This window comes from Podarcis erhardii (assembly GCF_964252035.2).
Source record: "Podarcis erhardii genome assembly, chromosome: 10".
In the NCBI taxonomy this organism is placed as follows: Eukaryota; Metazoa; Chordata; class Lepidosauria; order Squamata; family Lacertidae; genus Podarcis; species Podarcis erhardii.
This window is the reverse complement of record NC_138500.1, coordinates 46,316,827-46,325,833: the sequence shown is the minus strand read 5'-3', so window position 1 is coordinate 46,325,833 and position 9,007 is coordinate 46,316,827.

Sequence of the window (9,007 nt, the reverse complement as noted above, 5' to 3'; positions counted from 1 at the left end):
TTATCAGATGTGCTAGTGGACCTAGAAAAAATAATAATGTTATTATCAGTTATAACTGATAATTTTTATTTTGTGCTAATCATACCAAGAGTGGCAAGGAAAAAAGACATTTTTAATGCATAAATTGGCAGCTTCTCTCAACCATAGGTTTGGAGAAGCAGACAAGCAAGAAGTGGACTCTCCTGAGTTTGAGAACTATGTACAATGGACCAAGCTGGTGCTGGTTCTGTTTTGTCAGTGGAAATCCAGAGTAAATTGCTCCAATTAATGTAGCTCAATTCAGGTCAGGTCAAATTTTGATTGTTCGTAGCAAAAGAAAGCCACGACGAAATATCAGATGAACTCAAGAAATCAAATTTGCAAGTAGAAATATTGCAAATATTATGTATATGAAGCACAGCAAATAAAAGGCAGAATCAAGGATAAAGAAGCAATACAACGAAGGGTAAAATAGCTATAAAGTAAATAATAAAGCTAGGAAATAAGGGTGTTATCAAAACTATTGACAGTTATCTTTGGAAGCACATATGGAGGACTCTTTGCAGCAGCCAGTTAAAAGAGACCCCCAAAAAGTCAGTATCTGACAATAGGTAACATATCTTTTCTTGTCAATTAATACATTTGTGGAATGTGCGAATATCCTGGCATCTTTTCTCTCTAATCTGCCCAAACTCAAGCACCATTAAATCCCATTGCTTTTAATGGGTGAGATGAACATCTGTTTAATTCTACCGTTAAAATGAGTGGGGATTATGAATACCTATTAACTTTTACCTGTGTAAATTTACAGTTTAAGAAAAAAGGGGAAGCAACTTCCCCAGTTCATTGAAACTGGATGCCCATTTCACACAATGAATTTTGCGGTGAAATCTGCAGTAGCCACAGATCTTAATGTTGCTTACTCTCAAGTAAGTGTGTTAATGACTGGAGTCCAAGAGACATTTTGTGTTTAATGGCAGTGCTTTTTTTCAGGAGCTACTCATGGGTAGGCAGTACCTGCACCACTTTTGTTGTTGTTGTTAAAAAGTGTGGCCCTTTTTTAAAAAAAGGAGACTTGAAAATCTGCCATTTTCTCTTCCAGCAGCTCATATCCTTTGATGCCAAACCCAATATTGCTGTGTTTTGTTTATTTTTAAGGCTTCCCTTTGCAGGTTCCCCTTTGTTCATTTTCTGCATCTTGCACAGCCTTCTTTTCTGCAGACAACTCCGTTGCCTCTTTCTTCTGCTCCCTCATTAGCACATATCAGAATGTGTTAAGTAGCATTTTCAATACAAACAAGAACAACAACCCCACACATACAAAAAAGGCAGGAAGAGGAGGGGAGAAGAACAATTAAATGTCATTCCTGCTGTTATTTTTGTCTGAACCAGAACCCTTGCCAAGATGCTTTCTAAATTATTTCCCACATTTTGTTTTCTTAGGTGTGGTGCATGGTGGAGGGGTAGTGAATGTTGTTCTAAGAGGGGCCTCCTCCTGCCCCTTTGCAAAAGCCCAAATGTTCAGCAACGCAAAGAAAACAATAATCAGTGTATCCCAGAGAGAATGGGCCTGGAAGTTGCCTCAGGGCTTTGCATGGCTTTGGAGGGAGAGAAGGGGCAGAGTCCAGATTCTTACTAACAATGAGTAGTTGGGATCTTTTAATAAGCACCCTTGTAGAGGTGCGTGTAGTTTTAAAATCGACCGATACAACACAGAAATACAGAAATAATACCAAACTAGCAGGTAAGTCACACAATCACCTTGGGGAAGGTGTTAATACTTTCTGTTTCTCTACGGAGACCCAACCTGAACTCTTCTGAGGGGGGAGATAAAAATCTATGCAGTGCTTCATATTCTGAGAATATTATTATTATTATTATTATTGTTATTATTATTATTATTACATTGCCTCTTGTTTGACTGGACTCAAGGCAACTTACAGATAAAAACAAGAAATGCTAAAAACTTAGAAAAAATTATCATTAAATAAAATTAAACATTGATAGAATTAATACTGTATACATACTGTTAGCATTTCATCCCTCTGATATGCCTATAATGTAGTGATTACTAATATTATTCCCAATTTAAAAATAGTAAACTGAGGCTGAGAACTGAAATATAAATTACCTTCTAAACCCATCATTCTTATCTGCCTAAATATGCTGGTGATATTAGTTTATACAATATTTTTCACAACTTCCCTTTATACCTTTCAAGAGTTGTTTGGCTCCACTAAATCCACTGTGGTACCTAAATACTGTGGTACTAAATACAGTGGTAGCTCAGGTTACAGACGCTTCAGGTTACAGACTCCGCTAACCCAGAAATAGTACCTCGGGTTAAGAACTTTGCTTCAGGGTGAGAACAGAAATCGTGCGGCGGTGGCACAGCAGCAGGAGGAGGCCCCATTAGCTAAAGTGGTACCTCAGGTTAAGAACAGTTTCAGGTTAAGAATGGACCTCCAGAACGAATTAAGTTCTTAACCCGAGGTACCACTGTAGATGGGATACGATTCAACAGTTTTATGGTGGAAATATATCTGTATGGGGAGAGTGTTGGCCACACAAAGATCTTTGATAATAGTATGCCTTTATGGGGAAAAACAGAACAGACCCACTGCACCCACTGCTGATCCACAAAATATTTCCCAAGTTGAGGTAATGCATTTACTCTGAGGAATTGTGAGCCAGCTTCTAAGCAGTGGCTTAAAGTATTTAAGGCTGCAATCTTACTTGGGAGTAAATCCCATTGAATTCTATTCGGTTTAATTTTGGTAATAGTACTGGTGAAGGTGGGAATTTGGCAGATTATTGTGGTGTATGGTAGATATGTATAGGATTGCCCTCTTTGTAAGGAAAGTGAAAAAATCTTTTAGGGTTACTGCCGCCTCCTTTTAGTGTGATACAGGTTGACTATGAAGAAAAGGCCCCTCATTGAAAACTCAAGTAATGACAGAAGATTAAAAGCTGAAATGTTGCAATGCTAAAATGTTTCAAGTAGAGAAATGTTGTCAGCATTGGTGAACTGTCATTTTACAGCCCACGCTAATAATTAGTTGGTAGTTATAAAATTTGTCTATGGGTGGAATTATAGTACATTTCTCATTTTGCTGCTAAATTATAATTGTCTTTCAGATAATCATACTGTTAGCATATTGGATGCAATACTTTAAAGGAGGCTGCTGGATGAATATGAAACTTAACATTGGTTTAATCGACACTGTGTGATGGGAACACAGTTTTTTTTTAGGTTTAGATTTCCGTTTTTAGGTTTAGATTTCCTACTGAAAACAAGGCTCAACAGGGCTCACAAATTGGGGAGAGATCAAGTCAACAAAAATCAGAATAAAGGCATATAAATAAACATTTCAATTCCCAAATATTTCAGTTTTAAGCAAAATCAATGTGGCAGTCTTTTTAAAAAGTAGAAAATGATGGGGGCTGTTTATCAAGTGCAAAGAGTGGTATTAGACATCTTTGGTGTAACACTGCAGAATTAACGAAGGCAATTCAGTTATTATTTTGAGTATGTTTATCTGGTTGTAATTGTTGCATGTGCCTCAAAATACAGTTTCAGGAAGGAACTACTATGCTCCTTATCTTGGAAGTACTTTTGCATTAAACCCCCCCCCCCCAAAAAAAACCCCTCTGGGAATACTTTGCATTCAGATCCAGCGTTTAAGTCCAATATCTAGAGCAGTGGTTCCCATGATTTCCTCACAGACCTCTTGAAAAATCACTGAGGTGGATCACTTAATTATTTTTCTGTCTGTTGCAGCAATTGTAATGCACCGTGCTAGATGCTGTATGATTTTTAATTGCATTTATAGCTATAGAATTCAGACTGGTAATAAAATTTAAAACGACACAATTAAATTTTTACAATTAAATATAATTGTGAATATTTCATATAGACATGCTGTGGTCTACCTGAACGAAGCTTGTGTGCCACAGTTTGAGCATCCCTGATCTAGAGCCATTAGTCACCTGATTCCTTCCAGGGTGTTCTGAAGAAGTTAAGTACCAGTTGATGTGAGGCACTGAGGCTATGTGCCCAAAAGGTCCAAAGAGCATGACAGCTACATTTACACGAAAAACTTGAAAACTATATGGTGGTCATTCTGGATGTTTTGTGTCTCTCAGAAGTCTAACAAACCTCTCTCATAAGGCCAAATATGAATTGAGACCTCCTGACTAGGCTTTTTGTGTGTGGCGGTGGGGAGATACTTGGGGATTGACGGCCATGTCATCATCTTCCATTGAAGGGCTATCAAGTCTGATGACTTGATCTGCACATTCCAGGCAGGACCACCTTCTTCACATCTCTGCTATGAAACGTGCAGCCTGACTCCTACAACATAAACATATTCTATTAAATTACTGTCATAGGGATTAATTGTGGCTATCCGAGGGCATCAAAGCTCAATGCTCAAAGTCTCCAAAATGCCTGCTTCCTGCCAGAGTCCTCAATATCCTGATATCTCCTGGACTAAAATTATGAAATTGCTTTAAAAAATAAATAAATGGGAAGAATGAGATACTTTAAGGAAATTTAATAAGCAACCATGGTGCTTTGGCACAGTCATTAATTAAAACAGGTGACTGTTTTGTTTCAGTTTGGTTTGTAGAGAGATGTTAAACCAGTTTTGGACTTGACAAGCAACCAGCTGAAGAAATCAGGAAGTCTCCACTAGAGGGAGGAAATGGATGTGGGAGAAGGACCACTTGAGCTTGTCACTCAACTATGCTCAAATAAACCATGGTTTGTGGGAACAGCCCCACTGCATATGAACTGGACCATTGAGCTTGGTTTTGACATTGGTATTTGCCTCTCCAGATGACAATGTAAGTGTCTATTTTTAAAAATATTTAAGGCTATATTTGCAGGAAGCAACAACATATTTTCAAATTTGACATCAGCGAGTAGCTTGCGGATCTGCTTGATCACATAAAATGCTGGATGTGCATACAGTACTTCTTCAAGTGTGGTCTGAAGGCACACAAGGCTGAAGCTGAGCAAATCTGGGTCTAGTCAGCACCTCAGTGAGTGGCTTCTTGGTCACTGTGTGATCATCGCCATGTTCCATGACAGAAGATGGGTGGGATATAAAGACAGGGGAATAAAATTGTTCGATGTTTCAAAGCAAGTAAGTTACCAAAGAGATGTGTGTCAAATCCTGTCAGGAGCTGTGCTGCTAGTGAAACTCAGTAATAATCTGTGAGCAATAGAAACTATAGGAAATACAGGTAGCAAATCCCCAGGGTGATGAATACATAAGTAACTTATTTGAATCCATTGTATTTGATGGATCAGAAACAAAAGGAATCTGAGGGGTAACACTGATTTTTCACGGCTGCATTGACACAGCATCAATGCGAATTCTAAAATATACAAGTTGAGTAAATGATACCTTTGCCTTTAAAGAAAGAAACTTCTAACTGGGCAAAGGAAATGAAGAAGGTCTAGGTTGAAAAACTACTTTAAAGTAATCTTTTAAGAATGGACATGACAATGGGCTGGTCAATATGTGAAACCCTTCCCCCCTCCTTTATAATGCGTCCTGTCTTTCTTGCTTTTTAAGACACCTTCTACAAGTGATGACCAATGTGATGGTGTCATGACATGGGATAAGTTATGGGGGTTACAAGTTTGTTTTTGTTTGTTTTGTTGGTGGGGGAAGCAGTATTCAACACAGGGGACCCCTTTTTGGCCATGGCCTCATGGCAATTGAAAATGTGTAGATTCACCCTGATAAGACTTGGGTGTTTTTTTTACAGTGGGATTTTCCCCCTTATGCAAAACATGGTTAACCATATCTTGACAAGTTTATTTTCCTCACTTATTGGAGGTGGAAGCACATGGAAGAAATTAACTATATCCACCACTATCTGATCCTTTAATTAAAATTTCCAAAAAACCAGCTCTACTTCTAATGCCTCATCTTCATGTATGATATATACAAACAATGTCTTTCAGTTTCCCACACAGGAAGCAAGACAGGCAGCACATTTCTGTTCCTATAAAGAAATGTATATTGCTGGAATGAAAGAGATCTGAAGTAAGCACTTTGGTCTGGAGGCCAGATAAAGCACTTATCTCATAGGGGCCAGAGCTTCCAAAAATAATCTCCTTGGCTGTCTACTGAAAATATTTTACCGAGAATGTAGTTCAGCAGAAAGCTGATAAATCCTTTTAACACATGCAGTTCATTTTGCTTTGCACATTATGCGAGGTTCAGATCATCCATACAATACAGGTTTTTTGATAGAGTCAAGATAAAATATTAATTTAGATTTCCATGTGCAACAGTCATGACTGTCAATGATTTGATCATTTTTATATCAGCGTCTTCCATATAACTACTGCTTGGCTTCTCTTATACATTCCACTATCTATGAATTTGAAAATTGACCTAGTGCCACATAAGAATACACATATTTGTACTTTCTCAGCTACAGTCCCTCTGTAGCACTAGTGCCTAAGCTGTGGCCTCTCAGATGTTATTGGACTACAACTCACCACTACGACAACCAGGGGCCAGGGAAGATGGGAGTTGTAGTCTAGCACCATCTGAAGTGCCACAAGTTTACCACCCCATCTGAAAGCTGAACTCTGCACTGGTATTCCGTGCTCCTAAGCAGTGCTCTTCCCCCCCCCCCTAAAAAAATGTTTAAGGGTACTCTCATTTTGACTCAAGAAAATCACCATTTTATAGTTCAAATCGGCAAAAATAAACACAGTAAATGGACAAAAGTACAAAGATTCACAAAATATTTAGGGGTATGCATACCCCTGTGTCTCCCCAGAAAAAAACCCACTGCTCCTAAAACTCAAACTGCAATGGGATTACTTTAGCTTAAAGAATGTAAGGGATTTTAAAAGACTACAATGGTTCTTGTCTTTAAACAGTGATCTCTCACATCTTTCTGCCTGTATTGATCATGAGAACCAACTTCAAGTTTGAAGCCTTTCTCACTTGCTCAAGTTGTAATGAATGGTTTAATTTACAAAGGTTCTCAAATTGATCCCATTAAATGTGTGTGCCGTTTGAGAGATCAATGCTAAATAGCTAGCCTTTCCTTTGTAATAATTTCACTAAACCAAAAAGTCCCTTGTTAAATGAACCCTTCGCCCTCATGGGGGATGTAAATGCAGTGCTGTTTTAACTGTCAAGGAAAATTGGAATAATAGGAAAATTATCTGGGAAACTGCAAGTTCAGCCATGATGTGCCCCTATGCAACTCTTTTGCAAGGCACCTGCCATTTCTGAAATAGCTCATTAATATAGGTCAGCTTCACTCTTTCTTATGCATAATTATTTCAAATGATGTTCTGTATTTTAGATACCCAAAACAATTAATAATGATGATAATTATAATCATATTTTTTATATTTAGTTACTGGGTTAAATGGACGAGGGTGGCGCTGTGGGCTAAACCACAGAGCCTAGGACTTGCTGCGACGGGGTGAGCTCCCGTTGCTCTGTCCCTGCTCCTGCCAACCTAGCAGTTCAAAAGCATGTCAAAGTGCAAGTAGATAAATAGGTACCGCTCTGGCGGGAAGGTAAACTGTGTTTCTGTGCACTGCTCTGGTTCGCCAGAAGCGGCTTAGTCATGCTGACCACATGACCCGGAAGCTTCACGCCAGCTCCCTCGGCCAATAAAGCGAGAGGAGCACCGCAAACCCAGAGTCGGTCACGACTGGATCTAATGGTCAGGGGTCCCTTTACCTTTACCTTTACTGGTTTAAATAGCTGATTATAGATTCTGGACATGGCTGGCATCTTTCTGGTAATCCAGCAATATGCAATTTTGCAGCCTAGCCATCAGTGCCAAGTTTACTGAGAGTTGTCTCTGCGAACTGGTAGGATCTAGCTCCTTATGTATTATTTATTTATTTATTTATCATGTATTAATTCATACAATTTCTACACTGTTTGATTAAAAACACCTCAAAGCAATTTCCAAAACAGAATAATAAAGAGAGAGAAAATGTGAGAAGGGGGAACACACTAAAGAATACACATATATGTACTTTCTCAGCTACAGTCCCTCTGTAGAGAGGAAGAAAACAACATGAACTGAGGATGCAAGTCAAACATGTTCTCAGAATGACAATTTAAGCACTGGCTTAAGGCTTATATCAGAATTCTGAAAGCTATGAATAGGCCAGTTTTATACATATTTCCCCTTCGCAAAATGTTTGAATACAGATCTCTCTGAGGCAATGTATTCGGTACCAAGACTGAATCATCATTATTTTAGTTTTAAGAAAACAGCACATACACAACAATGATTCCAGAGTTGGCAGAGAGTGTACTTTCCTCAACAGAGTTCTGTTGCTTGGTGCAGAAACAGCAGTGACATGGGAAAGTCAGGCTCCATATAGCCTGTAGGAATTATTTTTGTTCAGCAAGAGCAGGCACAGCTGCAAATCTGAAAGCCTGCAGAGAAAGTGTTCTTAATGATTCAGCTGCTCCACCAACGTTAAAAATATCAAAGTCACACATTGCAAGAGATGCCCACATCCAAAATGGGTTCTAGATTAGTCTAAAGAAGGGTTGTCTAGTTTCATGATGTATGCAATCACTCATTGCAGGACTATGTGATAGCTCATGAAAATGGGGGGGGGGGGATGAGGAATATGGATGGCTAGACTCAAGGACTGAGCTGAAGTCATGAATAATTGGAAATTATTGATGTCCCCTCTCTCCACCACTCCCTGCTCTAAGAATAGATGTGGGTAGACACCATAATTAATCTTATCTGACTTTTCACTTTCTCATCTGGCTTTTTGACTCAGGTTTGACCTCTATTAAGAGAGTTTGGGCATTTCAATGTAGACGTTAAGGTGGCAGAAACATACCCTCCAACATTCCTCAGATGAAAACAGGGATATTATCAGCTGCACAGACACCTCAGCCCAGGCATCCCCTCTCCCAGCTGCACTGGGACTCCCCTTCACCCAAATGCACAAAATGGGGAGACTCATCAGATTTTAAAAGTTGCCTCTGATTCAGCTCAG